The sequence below is a fragment of the Mixophyes fleayi genome, chromosome 7 (assembly GCF_038048845.1).
Source record: "Mixophyes fleayi isolate aMixFle1 chromosome 7, aMixFle1.hap1, whole genome shotgun sequence".
Classification (NCBI taxonomy): Eukaryota; Metazoa; Chordata; class Amphibia; order Anura; family Limnodynastidae; genus Mixophyes; species Mixophyes fleayi.
The window spans coordinates 34318600-34345685 of record NC_134408.1 but is presented as its reverse complement, the minus strand read 5'-3'; positions in this window follow the sequence as shown (position 1 = coordinate 34345685).

Here is a 27086-nt window from a genome sequence, read left to right as displayed (position 1 = left end):
CAAGCGCCACCCTCCACTGACATGAAGGAGCAGAATCCCCTACTCCTGGGCCTGGGAGTGTGGCACTTGGCTGTGACATCATAGGCAAGCGCCACCCTCCACTGACATGAAGGAGCAGCATCCCCTACTCCTGGGTCTGGGAGTGTGGCACTTGGCTGTGACATCATAGGTAAGCGCCACCCTCCACTGACATGAAGGAGCAGCATCCCCTACTCCTGGGCCTGGGAGTGTGGCACTTGGTTGTGACATCATAGGCAAGCGCCATCCTCCACTGAAATGGAGGAGCAGCATCCAGCAGTTTCAAATGTAAGAAGCTACCGCCGCTTCTCCTTCATGTCAGCAGCCAGCACTCTGTGCGGGGATACCACAAGGGCATTAAAAATACTGGATAAGTGACATTGACACTGTAGGGAAACTACTAGGTTTGCCTAATGGTAAACCTAGTAGTTTGCCTACAGTGCCAATACAGTGCCAATGAACTAGCCCCAAACGCTAATAAATGAACTCCTATTGGCTTGTATATAATATAATATTGAGATCGATTGGAATTTGGGCCCAGTAACTTCCAGTTGTTTAACAATCTCTGCCAGCTCTTCTTCCTCAACTGGTGTATCTGTAAACTGGTGCATTTGTAATGCAGAGAGGGTCAGAGTAGGAAGTCTGCCAGTTCATAAAAAGTAATTTATTGTCTTAGAACTTATATGGGTCCACCAGGGACGAGGGAGCTTAACACAATTTTATAGCTTGGTTTAATAATCACCAACCATTTTGACTTGGGGGTCATGTAATAAAAAAAGCCAAATCATCTCATAAAATATATGGATATGAGACATAGGAGTGAGCATACAACGAAATCAGACAAAAGTATATGCACATTGTTCATTTTATTATGGCAACACTGCCAAACTCAGAGAAGGGATTTCTCCACTTTTCCCATTGCTAAATCTTTGAGTTGTGCTCTTATGAAAATCACTTTCGGCAGCCTTGAAATAAGAAAGCGGAGTTCGAGAATAGTTTCAGCTGTCATAACAGCCTAGAGTATTTTAAAGCTCTGTGTCTGATTCTTTATTGTAGTAGCATGTGAGATGTGCTGCCCCCTTAAAAATACTTTGTGAGCTTCCAACCCGGCGGACTGTTATTAAGTTTAAGCTGTCATTATTCCCTTGATTGGCAAGGACAAGTGCCAAGTCCATAGGGCAGTGATTACACAATGGGATTGGTTGATTTTTGAGACAACCGTAGCACATTAGTGAAATATAATCAAGGGAAAGGTGTGATTTGGGAGAGATGGAGAGAAATGTAACCATTTAGTTGGGATATAGTATGTAGGATTTAGTTGGGCGTTGAACGGTGGGACAATTGACCACATTTTGTGGAGAGATTGCTTGGCAATCTGTGCATACCAATGATACAAAACCTAATTATCAAAGGTAAGAGAACTGGATGTGAACGTAACCTCCAATAATAAGAAATGTTGGAGTTAGCGCTGTTTGATGTTGTCTTTGAGATGACAATTCTCTGCTTCCAGAATTTGCAGGTAATATGCTATTTCATCCACCTGATCCTCTAAGCAGCTACTGCATGTGCCAATCTGTGCCACCTCCTCTATTCAATCTGCATCTGCCTTTTATAGCTCTTCAGAGAAAGATTTTGCCAATCTGTAATGTAAACTGGTTTGGTAAGTCAGAGTTTTCTGCTGGGGAAGGATGTAAGTTCTAAGGCAGGGCTTCACATTATCAGCTCCATGACTTTACCCAAATCAAAGGCATTCTGTGCATGTCTCTCTGAAGCAGGTTCTTTTTAACAACCGACTTTATGCCAGAACAAGAGAATGAAGATTTAGTTCTAACTCTGGGAATAGTGGGTTCAGATCTGCAAATGACGGGTTAGTACCATCCATTTTAATAGCAGAGTTAAAGTGAGAATTACAGAGCCATGGATCCAATTTGCAGACAGCTGTTTCAATCTAAATCTCTCTCATCAATGCAAAATACAAAACACTGACTCTGACTCTGACTTCTGATCTAGGCTTCAGTACCAGTCCAAGATGGATCACCAATCAAGATTACTATGAGCTACATGAACCCTAAAAGCCCTCCATTGTACATTATACAGTTAAAATCTTCGTAAAGCAGAAAGTTTTCTCACTTTCATTACTAATGTTTAACAAACGGCATTATTAATTTCCACAGTAACATTTTATCTTAAATCTAGGACCCAGAAACAGTGTACACATCAGCATGAGACAAGATTGTAGGGATATTGATTTATTAATGACAATATAGGAGTTAATCTGTGTTTCTGTATTTCAATGTAGGCAAATGCACCTTATGGTATTATCACTGGACAGTTGTGGCAGAGTGAAGTCTATTGAACGTCTCATTGTCAGGCCTTTTGTCGGGTTGGGTACGGTATCCCGATACCACCGCTTTTGTCTGCCTCTGACAATGATCACAGCTCCATACATACTCCCATCTGTGCCCAATTACCAATGCATCCTGTTATTTACATTAGCATACCTTGAGTTAGTTATGTAAGTGGACCAAGACAACTTTAAAGTGTATAAAGGGAAAATTTGCATCTAGAGTAGAGAATTATTTTTTTTAACAGATATTTATTTATATTGCCTGTTTTGACTACCACTAATACAAATACAAATCCTTTCAGTAGAAAAGGCAAGTGAGAATTCTCCTTTAAGTAAGACATTCAAAGTTAATGGAGAATTAGTATCTTACTTAACTTTGCAAAGTGTTACTAAAGAATAAAAAGTTGTGAAGGGGACACATGACACTAATGTCAGTTTGGAATGTAATATATCTAATAATTGTCATTGATGCCTGCAATCCTTTATGACCTTACTATTATGGGTAAATATAGTTGGGCTTGGCTTTGAGGTCATACATCAGAGTAGGAGATAACATTTTTAGAATTCTGTGTAACTAAATATCTATGTATATTCTATTGCCTCTGCTCATCTATTGTCATGGTTCTTAATTAATTTCAGTTTATTTGCATAATAGGCAGCCAAAACATTGTGGATGTAAATAATTCTAGTGCAGTAAAATAAAAAAAAATACTTTCTCTATTTGGTCTTCTTGTAAGGTAAACCTGAGAGTACATAGGAGAAAGCACATGATTGTGACAGAGGAGACTTGACTTTTGCTTTTCAAAACAATAGACCTATATATAACTATCCATATGCTATTTATATGCATTCAACATACATCATAGTATACAAAACATGCAAATAGATATAGGCAGTGATGCTAGCCCTGCTATATGGTCCAAAATGTCTCTCACCTTCGTGATGCTCACAAGAAAAAAATATTACATGGAGAGTGGATTAGAACAAGGAAATGATGTATTCACAACAGACCCATGCACAGTGTGGTGAGTAGAAATGAGGTTGGTGGTTACAGATACAGTCAAGCCAAGCCACCACTCACCACATATAGTCCCTTCCCTGATTCCTCCAAATACAGATTTGTGTCTACTTCATACTGCCCCATGCTAATCACAAGCAGCTTCATGGCAGCATAATCATCTAACGGTCACCTTCCACATATAAACACATGCTTGATGGCCATCGTATATAGCTACCTGTCAACCAAATACAGCCCCATGGTTGCATAACAATCCTTTTCTCAGCACATATAAACACCCATGTCCACCAAATACAGCCCCATAGAAGTAAAACACTCCCATACTCACCTATCTAGTAGCTGCAGTACACTTACACTTGGTGTGCAGGTACCAGCTGATTGTGCTGTGGTTACATTGATTGTAGGAACAGTAGAAGAGATCTTCACTCTATGATCTCAGAACAGAAATAGCCACTGATCCATGCAAATCATACCATCAAAACATCCGAAACATGCCCTAATTTTTCCAATGACACCGATTTTCAGCAAAGCTCCACCCATTTCCCAGAAAGCCCCACCTATTGTGGGGGCCACAAACTGGGGCTGTTGGGAGGTACCCTGAATTGTGATGCCCTAGGCCACTGACTCCTAGTCCTACGTGGGAGATTCAGCCCAGTTACCAATGTGTTTATTGGAATCAAAATCAAAATACAACATTTCATTTTTATAACATACTAAAGCAATCGCATCAAATATTCAGCAGTACATTCCTAGTTGGAGATTGAGCTTTATAAAAAAGCAGAACCGTAATGTTCCAAACTGTCTGATTTTCCTGGCTAATGAAAAGTGAATGTTATGTTAGGGACAGGTTATCCTGTAAATATTTCTCATGATCCCTTTGCTTAGCAATGGAGAGATTGCCCAATAGATACACATCAATAACCTCCCAAAGATATATATTTATTCATAAAGGATTAGTGGCTGATCAGCACCTCTCACAAGAGGTCAGCACCTCTCACAAGACTTCATTTAATTGTATCAGGACAACGTGTAAACAGTCTTCCATGGTTTAGTGTTTGCACTAGTTATAATCACTCCAAGGCAAAATATTCTATCAGTCATAGACGGGGCTAGAAGTTCCTGGCACAATAACTTCCTTGGGATGACACAGTAATCAGAGATTATCACTTCAGTAACATGCAGTCTTTTATCCCTGTAGCAACCACAAAAACTCTATATTAGATATTCTCACTGTACTATTAAATTGCAACCATGTGAGATACTGAGTATTTGCATTTCTTGGTGGTATTCTTAACTCTTTCTTTAACTATAGCTGACAGCAGGTTCAGACTCATAATTGTGCTACAGCATAAGTGGGATCCTCTAGCACAGTTAACCCAATCGATATATGGTAAATTGTATATTTGTTTCTGTCTGATGTCTCCATCTATTAACCAGATATGATATTTTGAACTAATGTGCAATTATTGTAGATTGTTGTGTGATATTTTCCTCTTGATAGGGCATATATAGCAATTGTAGTTTTTTTTTCCACAATCATTTTAATTCCTTTTTGCAATGATAAGAAATGAAAGATCCTGACCATTTATTAAAAGTGTTCTGCGGGATATCAGTCATGATAAGCGGCTGTCCTGACGATCACTTATCTCCTATCTCTTCTATGGTCACTATCGCAAAGTGGCCGCCTTTGCGATAGTCACCGGAGGGGGGAACAGGTAAGATGTGGAGATGGATCTGAAGATCCCTCTACCGCAATGCTCTCCCCATAGACTTCAATGGCTAGCGCTATCTTCAGATGACATTAGCCATCGGGCACAAGTTCTGAAATATTTTTATTTTCATAACTTGTTAAATCACAAACAATATGGGGACTGCTATTGCTTACGGTAATAGTGGGACTGCAGAAGATATCTCTGATATCTGCTCCGATCCCCTAGTTATAAATGGAGGGGCTACTTAAAACTGCAGTGTTCATTTTCAGGGGATTAGAAGCTTGTTAATTAGACCCCTATGTGTGATATTTTCCTTTTTATAGTCGGACGTTATAAGCAGATTTATTGGTAATAATACTGGTTAATGATAAACCTTTATCTCTTATAATTTCATTTCATATATTTGGATTTTCAGAGAGGGCAGTTCATAATTTAAATCAATTCCAACTTTCATGTTAAACAGTCCCTTTTTGGGGCTCATATGAAATGTTTGAATAAAATGCCCCATTAGCCCCTAAAAGAGAATTCACTTGTGTATTTCTGTGAGTTGATTTGTGGTATTTGTATTTGTGTTTAGTCCCCATTCCAGAAATTAAAATACATTCAGTTTGATTATTATAGAGTTTTTTAAACTACTGATCAGCACTGGGTCATACTACAAATCCTGGTGGAATGATTTTCTCTTCCCTAACCTTTATTGTACTACTAAATAATTGATAACCATATTTAATTTGTAGAGAACAAGAAATTATTCAAATGTAAACACATTATTAATTAAAAACTGACATATGGTCTACAAAGTTAGCTCATAGACATTATTTGTGTTCTGGATGAAAAAGATTAAGAATTCTTGGGAGTAGATTTTCTACACTTCTAAAAAGGAACTTTCAGATTCTAGCTATTATTTTCTAGAATGTACTATATAAATATGTTGATGTTGCAAATAAGTGATTGTCCGATACAATTGCTGTGGTTTCAAAGGTCAACAAAAGAATTGATTAGGGAAACATTAAAATGCGTCTGCAATGACAAAATACATTAAAACTGCAGCTAAATGCAAAGCATACACATAATTAAACATTAACTGATGCAAACATATTATAATAAATGGGAAATACTAAAAGGAGAAAATAATTTCACCAAGACAAAACTTTACCAAAGCAGCATGCGCATGCTGTCCATCTGAGCTTCTCACAGGAAACTCTGCTGCCTTGGTGAAGGAACTGGAATTTATATACACAAAAGGGCCATAAATTACATCACAGTAGAAATCATGCTACAGGGACACAGGTCAGTCTCTCGTAGGTCAGAAGGTCATAATGACTACACCTCATAGGTGGATTGAGCCTTTATTTGTTTGAATGTGGACCCTCCTAGATGAGTACGTGGCTTGAAAATGACAATCTGTTTGTGGAATTTCACCATCTTCTGTGCTTCTGCATTTCTTTGTGTAAAAAACTCCTACGGACAGAGAATAGTGCAAATAAAATGGAATCAATACGCAACCGCTAATCTTGGTGCATTGTGATCGCACATTGATGGGCAGATATTGGTAATTCAGGTTGATTTGTACATTATAATCAATGTTTTATTAGACTTTAACAAATACTAGCTAAAATCTTATTGATTGCTATGGAAAAAACACCTAATTTTCCTTTTTAGAAGGCTTAGTAATTCTACCCCTTAGTCTGATTGCATAAACAAAAATGAATTTAATACACACTCAGCATTTGTGTCCCTCTTTCACCACCTGAAATATTGTGAACTATTCTATCTGCATGAGAGGTATTAAAATTTTGCCTGGCCACAGTATTTATAGTCCACCAGCAACTGGATGTTGTTTGAGATAAAAAAAATATTTGAAATTATTTGAAAATGAATGTACCATTATGAACGCCCTGGGCTCTTTGTGTGGCCAGAGCCGGACTGGCCATCTGGCACTTCTGGCAAATGCCAGAAGGGCCGATGGCCAGATGGGCCGGTCCGCATGACTGCTGCCTATGCGAGTAATCACATGGGACGGCACCACGTGACAGGTGCCGTCCCATGTGATTACTTGTATAGACGTCAGTCACTGATTCTCCGTCCGCCGAGCAGCGCGCAGAGTGCTGCTGCTGGATGTAAAAAGGTAAGGGTCTAATAGTGTGTCTGCGTGTCTAATAGTGTGTCTGTGTGGCAAATAGTGTGTGTGGCTAATAGTGTGGCTGTGTGGAAAATAGTGTGGCTGTGTGGAAAATAGTGTGTGTGGCTAATATTGTGTCTGTGTGGCTTATAGTGTGTCTGTGTGGAAAATAGTGTGTCTGTGTGGCTAATAGTGTGGCTGGGTGGCAAATGGTGTGGCTGTGTGGCACATAGTGTGTGTGGCAAATAGTGTGTGTAGTGTGTCTGTGTGGCAAATAGTGTGTCTGTGTGGCTAATAGTGTGGCTGTGTAGCAAATAGTGTGTGTGGCTGTGTGGCAAATAGTGTGGCTGTGTGGCAAGTAGTGTGTGTGGCTAATAGTGTGTCTGTGTGGCTAATAGTGTGTCTGTGTGTTTAATAGTGTGGCTGTGTGGCAAATAGTGTGGCTGTGTGGCTAATAGTGTGTCTGTGTGGCTAATAGTGTTGCTAATAGTGTGCATGTGTGGCCCCATGTTGCTATAGTGTGCATGTGTGTTTGGCCATGCTCATATAGTGTGCATGTGTAGTATTTTAAATATAGCGTATGTGTGTGCACGCGTGCAGTATTTTAATATATGTGAGGGAAGGGAGGATCTTAATATAGTGTGGGAGGTAGGCTAGTTAATGGTGTAGTGTAGGTGGGGGCTAATTATTTAAGGTGAGACGAAGGAACCTTTAATTTAATGCTGGGGTGGTTTAGGGCTATTAATTGAATATGGGGCTGATTTTGGGGAGGAGGGCTATTTATTAAATGTGAATATGATTTATTTATTGTCGGGGATGGTTGTGGAAAATGGCTATATTTATTAAACTTTAATGCTATTTAATTTATTGCTGGGACTGTTTGGAGGGAAGGAAATATGTTTTGAGTAAATGGCTATACTGTTAATTTAATGTTGGGGCTGTTTGGAGGCTACAGAATTTGCTGGCGCTATATAAATAAATGATGATGATGATGATGAAATAGGTCTACTTATCAAATGTGAATATTATTATTGTGGGGACTGGAGGGAGGTCTAATTATAAAACGTGAGTGCTATTGTTTTAACACCGGAGCTGGTTGGAGTTTTCTAAATCTCATGTACCCATTTTTTTTCAAAATAGGGCATCCAATATTCCAGGTTCAAGTCAAGAATGAACTGAGCTAAATAAACCAGCTGCTACAAGTGGTAAAAGTGACCAAGACAGGTAGGAGAGAGCAGGACAGTCTGCCAGCTGTCCTGAATCTGGTGGGGCAGTCCTGAATTTGGGTGACCATCTCCTTTAGTCAGGATTGGTCCAACTGCAAGGACAGTTGGGAGGTATGTCCTGCTTCACAACGTACTGCTTGTGAAGGCAGAGCTGTGTGCTTCTAACAGTAGTGTCTGTTTATTTGTCTAAAATGATAACCATGTTAGGGGCCCTGCTGTATTAAATACCTTGGACCTTAATCCACCTCTGGTTAGGGGAAGGGAACTGATAGCTGCTCCCAGTTCCTGCACAGGACACAGACTGCAGAGCAAGCCGAGGAGCTCTAAGTATCAAAAGATTTGGTAATCTCATGAGACAAAGAGCTTCCCTGCTCACTCTACAGGAAGTTCCCACCCTTATGGATGTCAGCAGCACCAGAAGCATAGACAAGTACAATGTGCTTGGGGTGTCATAATGTGCCTGGGGGGATGATGTGATTTGGATGGGAGGGTGTGATAGATGTAATGTATTTTATAATGTATGTATGTATCAATGCCCCATGTTGTCCATACCCACAACACAATGAGGTTACGCCCTGTTCGGCGCCGATGCTTCGCGGCGGAGCATATTTTCTTTCCTGCTAGAACTGAGGTGGGCCTGTGTACTTTAAATGCCAGGGCTGATTTTTAGTCCCAGTCCGCCCCTGTGTGTGGCCCTTTCTTTTTATTGATGCTCACCATGCTTTCACTTCTACTTATGTCTATTAAGGTCTTAGCTAATAGACCACCATGCGTTTCACTCTAGAAATTTATACTAGTGATCCTGATTCAGTAAGGTATGCAGGGAACGCAATTTGCATTTTTTTTTTTAAACAGGTGTAAAATGCCAGCAGGTACACCCATGTTCAGCAAAAAGAGGATCTCAAGGAATGTTTCTAGCTGAATACGGATGTAAGTAAGCTCTGCTTATATTGTACTTGACGTATGCAGACAGACACAACACACTGCAAGTTATGCCCAATTCTTATGCATATATCAAGTCCCATCAGAATGCACAGGAAAAAATATATTAATTACATTGATACCTGTTAATAATATTATCATTAAAGAAAAAATATTAAAAGAACATTTTTTAAACAAAAGTTTTTTATTATTTATTAATGTCTGCTGTACATTAAATGCATTTTTACTCTTGATTGCAAACACATGTTCTTGAATGCATATGCGACTATCATCACTATCAATTGGCACTTACACCTGCCCAGTAGCTGATGCAAGTGATACAGCTGAAAGACACGTACCTTAGAGTTACTCAGAGCATGAATCAGACAGATGTGCTCAAACTTGGCACGCCCTTACTGTACATTGCCTATGAGCATATGGCCCTTCCTTCCCCTATTCCGCCCTTGAAATCGTAGGCAGTCGAAGTGTCCTTTGCGTTCAGAGATTAATTGGATGCCCGGCCGTTCACTGACATATAGTTCGTTTCTGAGCAGACAAAGAGCAATTTTATGCAAAATACGGCACAAATTGGCATTTCCGTTCCTCAATGAATCAGGACCAATATGTATAATTTCTGTGACTCTCACAGTGGTTTAGTCATGATGCACCTTGTTGTGTAGCCTCATTTTGCTGATTAAAATAAGGATACTTCTACGCCTGAGAGGAGCTTGGTTCACCCGTTAGTTCTTAAGGTCAAGCCAAGCTAGTTTTTAGTGATATTTTGGAACTGGGAGCAGTGTTTCACTAATTAAAGATTTTGTTTCAGATTTTGTACAAATACTACTGTTTTACCTGGATTGAACAATTAAGCAGAATAAATCATGGGTTGTAACAATTTTCACATACACTGAACCCGTGAAATTATCAAGTAATCATATGATGTCCTAGATAATCTTGAGCTGGAATAAGTTAAAAGAAATTACATAAACAGATTGGTATATTTGGTATTAAAATATATTTTAAGTATGTTTCTTAGTTTACTACACTACTTTGGGGTACCATGGGGATAAATATGGAGGACAGATTAGTGGCAGATTAAAGTAGGGTCCGAGGACATTGCAGTGGATTCTAAAAAATAGAGATGAGCAAATGTTTGCAGTACAGCTTTAGAATGATTTGCAGTATTGGGGCAATAGTTACATTTTTGGCAAATTGATTCACAAACCTTTTATAATTAGTTTACATATAAGGTCCTATGAAACTTTTTAGAGTTATAAATAGATAAATTAGGTCTATATGTGTCTTATATTTTTATGTTAAAATTTAAAAGGTGAATTTGACAATTCTCAGAGTACCTTTCTTGTGTCAATTATCCTTTCCTGCCCCTCTGGATATCTCCAGTTTTTAAGTGAGCAGACATAGAAGAGCTTGTAGCCAATCAGAATGTTCGCAGTAGCTTATTATTATTATTATTATTATTATTATTACAGATTACTACACAAGGCAGTAACCTGTCCACTCATGTTATTAAGTAAGTGAGGGCTGAGCTGCATATGACATGCACAGTGCCAAGATGGGTAAGGGAATGGAAACATGCAGGAAGTCTAAGACGGAGAGTTAGATAGTGAAAGGTGCAGGATCCCCCAGCAGCACAGAGTAGTAATGCAAGTCTCCTGTAAAAGATATGGGAATATTGTGCTGTAATATATCGAGTGGCATTTGACATCAGAAAGTTAACATATCCAGAGTTGAATGTTTAAATATAATATTTCAAAATACTTTTTTTGCTGTCCGTGAACTAAAATTGCCATAGACCATGGGCGATATGCAAGCTTTAGGCCCCAAGTCCAATTTTTTTCCTACCTAATCACCTGTTGAATCATTATTCTACTCTAGATCACTTATTAGTATACCCAATATGCCTCATATTATTTGTAATAATAAGAAACAATAAGAACAACTCTCCAAGTTTTTGTCAGTGTACTATACAGCAAGCACCTCACCCCTCCACTTCAAGTCAAACTTAAGCAATGCATGGAAAATGACACAATGGCGAAGGCAGCGCTGAGGAATTAGTGGCGCTATATAAAGAGCTGATGATGGGTGGTTGGGGCGATCCATTTGTGCTGCATATGGGATTTTAATGCAGTTTGAGGAAAAAAAATAAGTTGAGAATTAGATACGGTACATTCTAATGGAAAATGTATCTAAAACAACCTAAGGAGAGAGGTACGGCATTTATTTATTTATTAAGAAATACTCTTTAGGGTTTTTTTCTTTTTTAGTAAAACTTGATTAGGCAACTTGGGTCTTTCCACTCGTTGTGGAACTACAAATCCCATTATTCCCTGATTTAAATGATCTAAAGTCCACTTAATGTGAATATTAGAGATGATGAAGTATTTGAATCTGGTTTGAAATTTGACCTCATTTCACTGGTTTGGTGACCCTAAGCATATTCACCGTACAAATGACTACAAAATGTAAACACAATAAAAATAATATTTTAAATTCATGTAACAGTATTTTAGCTTTTACAAACTGTGAACACTACTGTGTTTTGTAGTTCACCGTCCGGGCTTCGCTATTTGCGTTTAAGCATTGCCATTTGCAATTAAAAAACAGCAAAGCTATTCAAATTTAACATGTTTGAGCCATTTCATACAAGTGCAAACAGGCTTAAACACTAAATAACAGGCTCGAATGCTGCTGTGTTCATGTTCAAATCTATTCGACTATCTAAATTTTTTTAACCAGTTTTAAAATGTGAGAAATTCTGAAGAATTTTCAAATCTTACCAATGGTTCACCAAGCAAGAATTGGTTTGAACAGCTCTGTTGAACATCCTTTAAAATATGTCCAATTAAGATAGACATCTTTTAATGTACAACTGGTTTAACCTGACGTTCCACTGCAGGCTTTTTGTTATTATAAGTGTTGCATCCCTACTCCATTACAGACAGCTGGAGCTCCTCACATGTCTTCAGGATAGGGTCCAGATGACATATCATGCAAGTTAAAGTCTGAGAATGCAGTCATTTGAGTTACTGTGACATCACTGGCCCCGCCCCTGCATATGAATTCGCCAATCCACGCATGCATTTCTTAGAATCCAGTCTGCCGAGAATTCAGTCACTCTGTCTCTGCTTTGTTAGAGGAACACTTACTTCCAAACATGGCAACCTGATGCAGAGGAGTGAAAACAGGGACATACAGTAAATTACAAACACTCCATTTGTTTCACATATAGTCCCCAACTCAGTAATACCCCATTCATACTACCTGAAAAACCTGGGTTTTTGCCAGGGCAAGCCCAGACAAGCCGGGTTTAGACGAAGTATGAATGGTGCTAGTGAAAAATCCCGGCTCTGAAAGCCCGGGATTTAGACCCGGGACTTTTGGTGGGGTAATTCCAGTGTCGGCCCTGGTTAGCCTGCAGTATGAATGGTGAGACCCGGGTTTTTCAACCCAGGTCTCACATAAAGCAGCTGATTGGGTGTCTGGGACACTGGCCCTGAGAAAAACTCTCCTCCTGTGCATATACAGACGCCGAGTATTCTCCCTCTGTGCCAGAAATTGTTCCTTCCTCCTCCTGAAATGACACTGGGAAGCTGCATCAAGCTCTCATTTGCTGAATAAAACAGCAAGTAAATGCTATAAAACAGGAAATCTGGGCTACCCAATAGTGACGCATTCAGCCAATGAAAGCTCCTCTTGTGAGGACCCCTCACTTATTGCCAGGGCAGACCTGTGTTCAGTATGAATGGGGTCGACCCAGGAAATTTCTAGGTCCAAGGTGCAGTGTGCACGGGGTCTCTGAGCTGGGACGCTCTGTTCCTCGGCAAAACCTCGGCTTGAAAAACCCGGGAAATTGCAGGGGCGGCCGTATGAAAGTGTTATAATACACATATGTCTATGTATATAACATGCTACTAGTTAAATGTGGCATGCATTAGGTTAATATTTTCAGGGGTCTTAGGATCAGATCCCAGGATCAGTAATCTTGATCTCAGCTGCTGTGTGCATAAGTGAGTTCTTGCCCCTAAACTACAGCAGGGAAATATGTAGAAATGCAGCTGCACAATTCTTCAGAAGGCTTTGACAGATCCACTCTAAACAGTCACTCTACTGCTTAGACTGTTTCTTTGAGGCATGTTTCTCAGAGGTGAAAGCAGTTTAACAAAGTTGTGCATGCTTCTTGGTTCTGTTTTCCATCTCCCCTTTGAAGCCTGTGTGATGTCGTTCTGAACAGGAGCCAGTTTTGCAGATAGAAGACAGCAAGGTTTTGAGACAAGATGATGGATGGGTCTGTGAAGCGTGGACTAGTTCCTTCATATATTTTCCTTTCTTTACTTATAGTTGAGATCATTAAGGCTCCAGAGTGCCTAATTTATAGCCTAAATCTTGATGTAGTCACATGCGTATAGGAAATTGAAAATGTGAAAGGATCAAACACAAAGCAGTTTTTCTATCAGCTTTCACATGAATTACCAACGCCGGTAGATTCTATCTCTAGCCAACAAAGTGGTCAAATATTAAAGAAGCCAGTAACTATGGGAAAAGGTGAACAAAGGGCTGTCAGTGTTGTCTTTTACACTTGGTTCATTGTGCACATGACCTCCTTTTGTTCTGGAATTTCAAAATTTACCAGTAGTAAAATAGAAGAGGAAATAAAAGAAGTACTGTATTTATTTAGCAAAGTTCCCAAGACTAGAGGAAAAAAAAGCTTGGGATTACGTAGAAGTTAAGGACAGTTGAATTTTCCTTAAATGTTATACTCTGAAACTTTCGTGCTATGTTTTATTAAATAGTATTCATACACAATAAACAGACTTATGCAGAGGAGTAACTAGCTTTGTATGATATTTGCTCCCAGGTGCACTGATAAGATGGTGTCACCACAAGATTAATTGCTTCAATTTTTTAATTAGCATGATCATCATCATCATTTATTTATATAGCACCAGCAAATTATGTAGCACTTTAAAGATTAATAAAACAATGCTGAGGAATACATAGAGACAGAGAGGTAAGAGGACCGTGCTCGGAAGCTTACAATCTATGATTATGATTTATATTATGTTTATACTGCTAAGGTTGAGCCACTGACCACCGTAGCCCCTCACCCCAACCCACCCAGACTCCCTCTCTCCGGCCAGCCTTAGCTCATAGTGACTCCAAGTATTCAAGTATCTATAAGGGAACACAATAGACAGAATGCACAGGTTCTGGCAGGGGGTTGAAGTACAGTCTTGAGCTTGTAAAGGGGTAATCATCATCATCATCATCATCATCATCAGCTATTTATATAGCACCAGTTATTCCGATGCCTCCTATCGTTAATAAAGTGCAGCCTGTGAATTCACTAGGATCTAACTTTGATCAGATCAAGACAATCAGCAGCTGCTCCTATAGGGATTCTGACTAAAGGCCTAAAGGTTGTTTGGTTCCAGGTATTCACAAAGAAGGACACCTGTCATGGTTCTCTGAAGCTCAGAAATGTTCCTCTGTAGTTGAGTGGTTCAGTTTAATGTAATGAATGATTAGTCCCACTCTCAGCAGAAATACATGATCTTCAGATCCTTTTTAGAAACTGTATATTGGAGCTGGACTGATAACACTCCTGGCATAGAAAGTGGAGCAGCCTAAATATAGAATGTTTCTTTGTTCAGCCCATTACTCATGAAGTAGGACTCCCTGAGCCCACGCTCCACCACCATGTCTCACCTGTATATTCTAGAGGTAATTATAAATGATCATGAAATTCTTTCTGCTGGCCGGCATGTTTACTCATCTGCTCTCCCAACTTAAGTACAAAAACTTTACAAATAAAAAAGCTACATAAAAAGAAATGGTAAATATTGCATTAAAAACCACTGTATAGAACTTATCATGAGTTCGTTTTCCCGACCATGGCCTTATCTGTGTGGAGTTTGTATGTTCTCCCTGTGTTTGCGTGGGTTTCCTCCAGGTGCTCCGGTTTCCTCCCACACTCCAAAAACATACTGGTAGGTTAATTGGCTGCTATCAAAATTGACCCTAGTCTCTCCCTCTTTGTCTGTCTCCCTGTCTGTCTGTGTGTGAGTGTGTGTGTATATTAGGGAATTTAGACTGTAAGCTCCAATGGGGCAGGGACAGATGTGAATGAGTTCTCTGTACAGCGCTGCGGAATTAGTGGCGCTATATAAATAAATGATGATGATGATGATGATAGAACTTATGGAGCACCTTTACAATTCTGCTACCATGAGCCTACATAGCCTTTCGACAGACCTGGGCTTGTCCATATGTTGGCTCTCTAAAGACTTAATCATTTGAAATGAGAAGAGACAATGTAACCTTGACAATAAATGTATTCTGGCAGAACGTAAATGAATGTCTCTCTTATAGTATTCAAAGTATCAATATGCAAATCGAGTGTAGCCTATCTCTTTCACAATGTTTGCTATACATTGTAGCTAAATTGATCAGATAATGTAATAAAACATACTTAATGGATAAAGATACACACATTTTGGTTTGCATCATTATTTAGCCCACCCAGACAGGATTTTGTTTTGCCAAAATGTTAAATCAAATTATAGGCAACATTTCCGAAATGTGCATGGCTGAGGGAACGGTGCCAGAAGCCCAAAGCACAGAGCTTGTCTCTCTGTGATCAGTGCTAAGTGATCCAGGTGTGATCTAATAATGTTCCAACCAGGATAACTGTTGAATGTGAGAGTGAGGGAGTGAGAGGATGGATTGCTCTAGATCCACCTTCTGTCTGGCCTGAAAACTGGGGTTTATTCCCAATAATTCAATCAAAGCATAAAGCACTTACATTAAAAATCAGTGAAGCATTTTTCTTCTCTACTACCAGGATGATAGTATATGTGACAGATTTGGTCATCAAGCTTTAATATTGGATCAAATTTCATTCATGCTCACTAATTTTTTTTAACAATTCACAGACTATTCTATTATACAATAAAATTGATATTTGTTTGGCCAGCTTAAAAAAGAACTCTAGGTAGCAAGGGTGGAGCTACAGTGGGTGCAGGGTTTGTGTCCACTAGAGGGCTCCTTGCTCTCCCAGAGGCCCTTGCTCTGTTCTCAAATGAGCGGCGGCTTTGAGTACATGCGACTGCGCAGTGGGAGCATGTGCTTGACCTCCCATGCTCAGAAGATGACTCCCCTTTGCTTTACTGAGGACAGAGTGGGGGTCCGGGAGGCTAGAGCAGCCTTTCCGGACCCTACAAAAATTGGTATGGTACTCCCGTGGGTGTCGGCGATGCACTGTTTCACCCCTGCTACATTGTAATAGTACCCAATGAGCAGCAGTGAATCTGAAGGCAGAAGCACTATAGTGTCATTTGTCTGAAGACAGTGGCTTGTTCACCTGCTATCAGCACTGCAGTAAATGGGCTATATTAACTAAATGGCTGAAACAAGCAGCAGTCAGAAAGTAACTTTCAATTCTTAAGTACTCAGGGGTCTTTTTCATATTGATATCTAGCACTAGATTTAATAATGGGTGGTTTGGTGAAACCGCCGGATTTTCTAAAGCCCGTGCTGCAATTAAAATGGGCAGAATTGACATTTTACAAAACCACCACATTACAAAACACCATCACGATTTTTTAAAACGATAAACATACAAACCGCCGATTTACTAAGCTGGGGTTTGCAAAACAGCTGCAAAACCGCCATCCAAACGGCCAAAATAAAAGAGGTGGTTGTGAGTGGTGAGATTGCTCAAACTGCTGCTGTTTTATCTCTTATTTATTGATTAAAGTGCAAAATTAATTTAAAATTAACTAATGTAGAATTTTATTTTATTTTATTTTAAAGGAACACTATTATAGCATTATATTATGGGGGAAATCTGAATATATAATAATCTTAACTGATTCTTGATGGTGGATATAATTATTTATGATGCACAATTAGGCATTACATAGTGGCAGAATAATAATCACCATCAACATCATTAACATTTATTTATATAGCACCAGCAAATTCCATAGCGCTTTACAATTGGGGACAAACGTAGTAATAGCCTATACTGGGTAATATAGACAAAGAGGTGAGAAGGCCCTGCTCACTAGCTTACAATCTATGAGATTTTGTCCCCTTAATAAAATGAAAACTAAATTTTTTCCCCCATAAGTTAATTAGAAATTACTTTTGCCCCTTAATTAATAAATAATGATTGCCCCAATGATTGCAGACTTTGGCCAAAATTGGTGAAAATTGGGACCGTTGTGAAGGGATCATTAGAAAATAGACTGAAAATAATTGGAAATTAATTTTAATGCTATGAATAGTAATATTGTACAAAAACAGCTCAAAATGATATTATTTTGCCAATTTTTCACAATTTTTAATTAAATCCAAATCCAAAAACAAAACCTTAAGTGATTTTTTTTTGGGTAAAACCAAAACACGATGGCATTTTAGAACCAAAAACCACATCAAAAACCAAAACACGGGGGTCAGCGTACATCTCTAATATATATATTACCAACACATTTGTAATGTGTGTATTGAAAAAATGTATGCTTGCTTTTATCAACGTACCATTAAGTTAATTTAGAAATAGATAAACTAATGTTGGAAATGACTATTACTGCTTGAAATGACTGATATATAATTTATTAATCACATATGACTGCAAAGCACCATTTTCAGCAGCCATTACTATAGTGTCCTAATTCTGGGTTCAAAATGGGCAAAACAAAACAGCTTTTTTCAAGAAAAGCATTAGCCTATTGTTTGAGAAATGAAGGATATTCCATGTGTTAGAGTTCCATGAAACTGCAGACTTCACTCATAGGTGTCTACTACTGTCTTGAGAAGGACAAACTGGATCTAAACAGGATAGAAAAATAAGTGGAAGGCCCATATGTCCAACTGCACCAGAGGATAAGTACAACAGAGTCTACAGTTTGAGACCCCTAGCCGGTCCTGAGTTGGCGACTTTCTTAAATTGTACACCAAGTACCAGTGTCATCTGTATTAGTAAAAGACGACTCCAGGATGTTGGCCTTATAGGCAGAGTTGCAATGAAAAAGCCATATTTGAAACGGCAAATAGCAAATAAGGAGTAAAATGCGCAAAAGAACACAAACATTGGACTGTGGGTGACTGGAAAAGAGTATTAAGGATGGAGGAGTCTAAGTTTGAGGTGTTTGGAGGAGAACATATGTGAGACTTAAGCTGGGTACACACTACAGAGAAGTAAACGATTAACGATATATCAACGACAGAATAAATTAAAAAAATCCCGATCAGCATACCGATTGACGTGTACACACTATACACGATTATCATCAGATCTCTGCTCTTCATCTGTCAAAATTATCGGCTGCAAGGTAGTCCATAAAAGGCAAGTGACAGCTCAGGTCTTAATTCATTGAGAGATGTTCAACGGAGCCCGGCAATTGTATTGGGCAGCCTGTCTTGACACAGCACTGTGTTAAGTGCCGAACTGTAAACAGGCCGTAAATTCTGTGTGACAGCTTTATCTCCGGCAGCTAAAGTTTAACCCCAGGAACGGACGGACGCTGCTCTAATCTTCTCATGCTGCACTAATCTTATCCGTTCCAGCCAGCACACAGAGGGTTAAGATTACATGTGCAGGGGGAGAGAGGGGGGGGAGCAGCCCGTACCATCCATATCAGTCTCTTCTCTAAAGAAAAACAGCCGCAGACAGTTTTTAGAGACCGTGGGTCATGACAAGATCAGCAGCAGGCAGACTGAGACCTGTCACTCTGAGATACATTATTGGCCGATAGTCGGGTGAATTCATACACACTGCAGGATTGGAAGGTGATTGGTCGGCAAAAACTAAACAGTACGACCAACCAAACGACACAATGATCGGCACTTTGGGGCGACTTTAGATTATTGTGTAAGTATACACACTATACGATATCTGATCAAACAGTCGGATGTTGGCTGATTTGTCCAATTATTGGGCGAAAAACCTGTAGTGTGTACCCAGCTTTAGAGTAAATGAAAGGATGCTTGAGGGGTGCTTGGTGCCTTCTGTCAAGGATGGTGGAGGTAGACTGACAGCTAGATTGCCCAAAGGCTGCAAAGCTGTAATTGCTACAAATGGATGATTATTTGATGAATGTAAAGTTTGTTTAATATAACAGTTATATGAAATTATAAATATGTTATTAATAAGTTAATAAGTTATGACATTGTCAATGTATTGACTGTAATTTCAGGTCAATTTAATGTTACTTTGATAAAAAAAAAGTATCAATTCTTTCAAAAACCAAGAAATTTCTTAGTGATTCCAAACCTTTGATGATAGTGTGTGTGTGGTGTGTGTGTGTGTGTGTGTGTGTGTGTAGTGTAGTGTGTGTGTGTGTGTGTGTGTGTGTGTGTGTGTGTGTGTAGTGTAGTGTGTGTGTGTGTTAGTGTGTGTTAGTGTGTGTGTGTGTGTGTGTGTGTGTGTGTGTGTGTGTGTGTGTGTGTGTGTGTGTATGTATCTCCAGGGGGTGGCACTCACAGATTTCCAGCCCTGCTGTAGGGCTCCAAAAACATTCTAAATTCATCAGAACTCAGAAAGAACAACAATCTTATTACTTGCAACAATATATCAAAACAAATATGTTTATTAGAAGTTTGACATTTGATGGACTATGGGACCTATAACCAGACATAAACAAACAGACCAGTGCAATCTAGAATTAAGTTGTAAACATAGCAATGGACCATAGATGGATAAATAAAATATCAGAATATAAAAAGATAAATATATATAAATCTAAGGCAAAGGCCATGAGTATCTTCAAAAGCATCAGATAGTTCATCAACAAATATATAATATTTCTCAATACATAAGCCCACATATTATTTTAGCTGATAAAACATTGTCCAAAACACAGAAATCACCACTCACCAGAGGTCACCATTGTACACTGGTGTTCATTGTACTTGAAGAATGAACCATTAATTAGAAATGTATAAGTTTAAGAAAGTACCCCAATGTAAACTTTCATTAAGACCTCTAGGTGCCATAGTATCCAACCTATGGATCCACTCCATCTCTACGTAATAGTAAAATTGACCAATCTCCCCCTCTACTAGGTCTTTACACATGATCAGTGATAATGCAGATATTAGTTGTTTCATGAATGGGAAATGCATTTCAGGTAACTCAGTGTCATTATTTTATTGCCATACATATAGATGACATCCGATCACTAAGGGTGCATAAAAATCTAATTCCAAAAGATCAGTATATTCAGTAACACAGTAATGTAGTGATTCTGTTTGTTTGCTTTTATAATAGAAACAAGAGGAACTTAATGTTACATTTTCAGCTGAAAAAAAAATTATTCCACTTCAATACTACACTGGAATTATATCATCAGTATAAGAATATATTAAGGGTTATCACAAAGATTGTCAATAGGTAATGTATAAAACAGCTTGCAGCTTAAAAAGGGAGGTGGGATGGTAGTGGTGGGGGGCAATAAATTGTTTTTGATATGTGACATCTTGTTTTATGCATGTTTAAATATTGCAAATCTCCATATGTGCATCACGCGTTTCACTAAATATTAATGTATCTGTAGAGAGATCATCTGTAGATATAATTGCCACAGTCCTTATCTCTAGATTATTCTTTTTAAATTGCTGGTTTAACCCTAGACACAAAGAGCCTGATGTAGAATTGGACACAATTTCAAAAACACAGATAAATTGTGTCCAGAAGTTAATGCATTCCGTCTCTCTGACCATAGGGAGTGGTAAGTGCAAAATGCGTCTGAGTCTACATAGGTACTTAAGCTTATGCATTTTTCGTGTGCATGCCCAGCAAGGAAATGCTTATTTTACTCAAATAAAATGTACTTGCATCCAACACCTACATGAGTCCTGAAGTGTGTAAAACGGATTACACAGAGAAAAGAAAGGATACACACAACTAAATGTACCTAGTATCTCATAGTTCACACTCTATTACTGATGATCTGGATTAATGACTCGCTATGTTTCTCCAACTTATTTGACCTTTAATATTTTCTCTATCAACATGCCTTACTGGTTTCCGGAGAAAATGTTATCTGGAGTGTGAAATTAACCATTCCTTTGTTATGAACTCACAACTTGGATAAACCACTAAATAGTTTTAAACCTGAAGCATATTTGAATAGCTTCCAATCACAACTACAGCATGACCTTCTGGATTTTAATAATTGTAATTTCCCCAGCAAAGTAAATTAGTGCTAGAAAATTCATGTAGACAGCTGCAGAAGTGAGGAATTCCTTCCTTCAACCCACAAGCAATGTCAGTATAACTGTCAGGCAATGGGTTGCCTAAAATGAACTTTTACTGATTATTTAAATAGAGTAAGTGTGCTGCTGTGCCGTGTGACTTAGTATGTATAAGAAGTGACCAATGGGTTGCAGGGGCAAACGTAGGATTGGGGGGGTTGGTTCAAGTGTTTGATTTTGGAACAAAACAATAATATATAAACAAAAAACTTGCTGCAATAAGCTGGTAACACTTTTTATAGTAATTTTTTTTACTGTAAATAAAAGATTTGATTGAGTCACAGAGTGTAAGACGTAATCTAATAACAACTGGTACAGAAGCAGCTACTGAGAGGCGTTTGCGCCACTGATCCACTTGCCAGGTTTCTTCACGGTTTTCGCATACCTCCCAACATTTGTGGAGGCGGAATCAGGCTAGGGGGCGTTGCACAATGGGGGTGTGGTCACACCCAGAGCGCATGCCTAGAGGTTTTGAAGTGCTAGGCTGTCCTGTTCTCTCCTCCCCTCCAAACTCCTTCATTGCCGTGCACATTCCCTGCTGCTCTGCCATGTATGCAGAGTTGCATGGCAGAACAGCAGCCTCCCAAATTTTCCACCAATCGGAGAAAAAGCTGTCCCTATTGCGATGGGAACAGAGCCTGAATTGTGGAACAGAGCCCACCAATCGGGACTGTCCCACCTACATTGGTTTTCAGGAAATTTTTACTTTGATCGGGAAATAATTCTTACTTACTTTAATATTTTATGTTTAACTTTAATTTTTTTTAAAAACATGGTCGCTGCTGGGCTTCCAGGACTTCTGGTGGTGGCGCGCAGGGGACATTTCCCACAATTCTCTCCTTGTACTCCAGCTCCAGCCAGCCTTTAGACGGAGGAGGTAAAGGGTGAGGGAAGTTGTTGCTTAGTTAGGACCATGACCTGTCCAGTGCTGGCTTATAAATGTAAATTTTAATTTGTCTGTGCTAAGAGAGAATCAGGTGTAATAAGTGTTCTGTGGATATTTCCATATGGCCTACTGCAAGGGAAATGTATAAATATATTCTATTATAAAATAGTAACTCCACACCAGTTATTATATAAACTGCTGGCTGAAAGTAGCAAGGAAATAACACGGGGGAGTTAGATTTCATGTTACATATATAACCTTATGTATGTGCTCCGACGGTTCAGCTAAATATTGAGTTTTTCAGCAGGGGCCCAGATGACCCTAACCCACACCAGTGTCTTGTCTAGGGCTCCATGAGTCTTAATCCAGCTCTGGTCAGGCATTAAACAATTAACAGGTCCTCGTGCTACCTGGTAGAACCAGAGACGATTTTACAGTAGGAGGGGCCCAGGGCAAATATCAATCATGGAGCCCACATAAAAGCTTCTGAGAACGACATAAAGAGAAGTGGTACTGTGCAGTATCTATATGTACAGCATGAAAATAATTAAGAGAAGTGGCATCGTTTAGTGTCCATATATACAGCATGAAATGACATAAACAGAAGTGGTACTGTGCAGTGTCCAAATGTACACCAATAAGATATCATAAAGAGCAGTGGTAATGTGCAGTATCTGTATGTACAACAGGATAATTGCATAAAGAGAAGTGGTACTGTGCATTGTCCATATGTACAGCATGAACATGACATAAAGATAAGTGAAAGAGAGATGGTTAATCATTATATTAGCCCTGATGAAGTCCTGGATTATTAGGATGAAATGTATAGGGAATATTTGGAACTACCTGGAAGCAGCATCCTAGCTCTTCATCGGTGGGGTAAACCTATAATGGTTGACAGACACTGTGATTACTATGCAGGAGCACTTGTGTAGGAACCACACAAAAATCTAGTTCACCTGGTACATGACCAGGCATTGTATTCATGGAGTCTACATCAGGCTGAAGACAGCAAAAATGTAATGCATCAATGTATAGTGGAATTCGCTACTCAAAAAACTGTAACAATTAATAGTTTACACTCATTTAGACATATGTCTAAAACCACCAAATAATGTATTGAAATATGCCCATAGGTAGGTTCTCTACCTCCAAGTACAAACTCACTCAGAGGTGCGTTCACTCACTTAGACATAAGGGTAGTGGTCTGACACAAGTTATCAGTCCTTAAATACAGCTAGATGAATATTCTGAAAAAAGTAAAAGAATGTAACCTATTTTCAAGAAACCCAAGTTTATGTCTTTGGCATAATGAGACATTATTCAATGTTCAAATCAATAAAAGTTTGCAGGGTGCAATGAAGTTCAAACCAACATGTTGAAGAAGTTTACTGCTGGCGTATGGAAAAGCTCAATTTGGTGGTTCTAGCTGTACTCCTGAATGCACAATACACATAAGCTGAATGTATCTGGTCTTTCTACCTGCAAGACACTATCGGAGTAACTTCGATTTCCGTTATTGTCAGTCTCCATGGTCAGCATACATTCAGAAAATAAGAGGTCAAAGTTTAGGAATTTCTTTCATCTGTGTTTACATTTACAATAGCATTCCCTAGTATGTATCTCACCTGTCAAGGAAATGTTCTGCCGGTGTTGAGGTTTTTCAATCAATCATCTGCAAATTATTAGTACAGTAATTGGGAGGCCGTTATTGGTGGTGCAATTTGCAGGCCAAAATATGTATTATACATGAGAGGTAAGAAAATCTACATATTCGTGTTCTGTAGAAAAAAATCTAACGTCCACTGCATTGTGTGATTTTTTTTTTATTATCATTACCGGCTCAAAGTTGTAAGGCAAAAACTATTTGAAGCTTTTAACACAGCCATTATTCTGTGATTTACAGATATGACGTCTTATTTTAGAGCAGCTGGTAGGGGGCGCCTATTAAGCTCTGGGTTTCCCCGCGGTACACTACCACATTACAAAGACAAATACTTTCTGTCCACACAAACCAACATTGAGATAAATTAAATGAATGATGGATTATCGTTAGATTTTCTTTTCACTAACTTCAGGCAGTAATTTTTACTGTGATGATAGATGGGCCAAAATCGCAGGCTCATTACAGTTGTAGAATGACGGATCTCATCCTGGGAACATCTAGCTCTTTAGGATTTAACGTGGCGATAGAATGGTGAAGAGTGAAGGACAAACTGGACTGTGCAAGGTCAAGGCTTGCTGGTTCTACAGGCACTGTTATAACACACACCACTTTTCTATTTAGCCTGATATTTCTCTAGCAACTTGTTCAATCTGACCTTGGTCACTGGAAAGGCTAATAGTATCATTACCCTGCCAAGTGCTTCAGTTTTCTGGTGGTGTCAGGCTGCACTGTTCAAGTTTACACTCTGAAAGGCCTTTTCATCATTGTATCGAAACTCCTGTGGCTGCAGAACTACTAATCAAAAGACTTTTATGTCAAGTCACATTTTTTCCAAACCCAGAAAAGTTCAGGCTGGGATCATAAACATTAGACTCATTATTTAGGAATAAAAGACTTTGAGCTTTTTTTTTTGTATTGGCTAAAGGTTGAAAAATGAAATTACTTTTTGAAAATGTTCTTCCTTTCTGAGTCTCCCTGATTCTTCTGTGTTTCTTTTTTAAAAGCAATTTATTAGGAAACTTAAAAATCTTAGCAAAACAGAGATGCAAAAACACAGGGGGGTAAATGTACCAAGCTGAGAGTTTCCCGGTGGGTTTGAAAAACCAATCAGATTCTAGCTATTATTTATTTAGTACATTCTACAAAATGATAGCTAGAATCTGATTGGTTGCTATAGGCAAAATCTCCACTTTACAATCCAGCTGGAAAACTCTCAGCTTGATACATTTACCCAGGGCCGTAACGAGGATGGTGCGGGCGGTGCCGTCGCCCAGGGCGCAAACCCAAGTGGGCGCAGCAGCCGCCCGCTACCTGCCTTCATACTTTTAGCCCTCAAGTTCCGTATAAGGGCTGAAGAAGAGAGAGAGGGAGAGATTAACTAACCAGTGTTTGATGCTTCACTCCTTAACTTCCGCCGTGGAACGCATGTACGTTCCACTGACAGGAAGTCCTGCATTTGGAACGCAAATGCGTTCCAAATGCCGAACTTCCTGTCAGTGGAACGCACATGCGTTCCACAGCAGAAGTTAAGGACAAGCATCAAACTCTGGTAAGTTAATCTCTCTCTCTCTCTCTCTCTCCTCCCCCTCCCTCCTCCCCCTCCTTAGATGGGGGGCGCAGGTGCCCTGTCTCGACCAGGGCACCAAAATGTATAGTTTTGCCACTGCATTTACCCCCGGGTCTGTTCCTAATATTTTAAACAAGAGAATCGTACATAACTTTGCATGCAAATATGTTGTTTCCTAAGAAGTTATGGTGCCGCTCAGAATACATTATAAGACTTGTGGTGTCACCTAGCTTACGGTAAGACTTGTGATGCCACTTACCTACACTGTAAGACTTATGATGCCATTACACTATGGGCTTTATTTATTAAGGAGTGCAAAGCAAAAAAAAAAGTAACTTTACACCTTGACAAAACCATGTTGCATTGGAGGAGGAGGAAAAATTAAAATGTGGGGACAGATTTATAGTTGGGGTAGGGGATGTCCTAGACCATCTTTAAATTTCACTTTCAAATACAGCTATCAAGTATTTGTATGCTAGATGAAAAAGCAGCCAGTGTTTAACTTATGTGCAAAATAATAAACTAATGTGCACCCTTTGCATTATAACATGGTTTGTCCAGGAGAAAACTTACTCCTTTTTTTTCCCTTGCTCTCCTTAATGACTCAGGGCCTAAATGACTTATTTTGCCACTTACCATACATTATAAGACTTGTTGATGCCTACATGATGCCCCTTACTATAAACTATACTAGTTATGGTGCCCCTTACCAGAAGTGTGTGTTTTCACAGATTTGTTTTCAAATAGTCTGCAAAGACTGTTTTTAATCACAAAAATACCAATAATATATTTATAATAATAAAAATATAAATATAATATATACAAATATCTTATATACACTTACCTGAATAAAAGTTGGTATAAGCTTTTCTCTCTAGCTCTCTTTTCTCTCCTGGGCTATCAAGTTAATAGGTTGGTTTCCGATGCAGAATTTGGCTACAAGAGACCTCATGGTGTCAATCTCAGTCAGGGATCTAATTCTCGTGAGAGTGACCCTGCATATGGAAGCTGGTCAATGTCAACGTCAAAAGCCTCCCATAGTAACAAGTTGTCGGTGTTAATTGACTTAGCCGCATAGGGTGCATAGAAGGATGCAACTAATGCTGCCCAACACACAAACTGTTGGGGTGTGAGTGTCGAGCACACATGGAGAGAGGGACAGGGGCACACATGGAGAGATGGAAAGGGGCACACATGGAAGGGAAACAGGGGCAAACATGGGGGGAGAGGGACAGGGCACACATGGAGAGGGGGACAGGGGCACATATGGAGAGAGGGACAGGGGCACACATGGAAAGGGGAACAAAGGCAAACATGGGGGGAG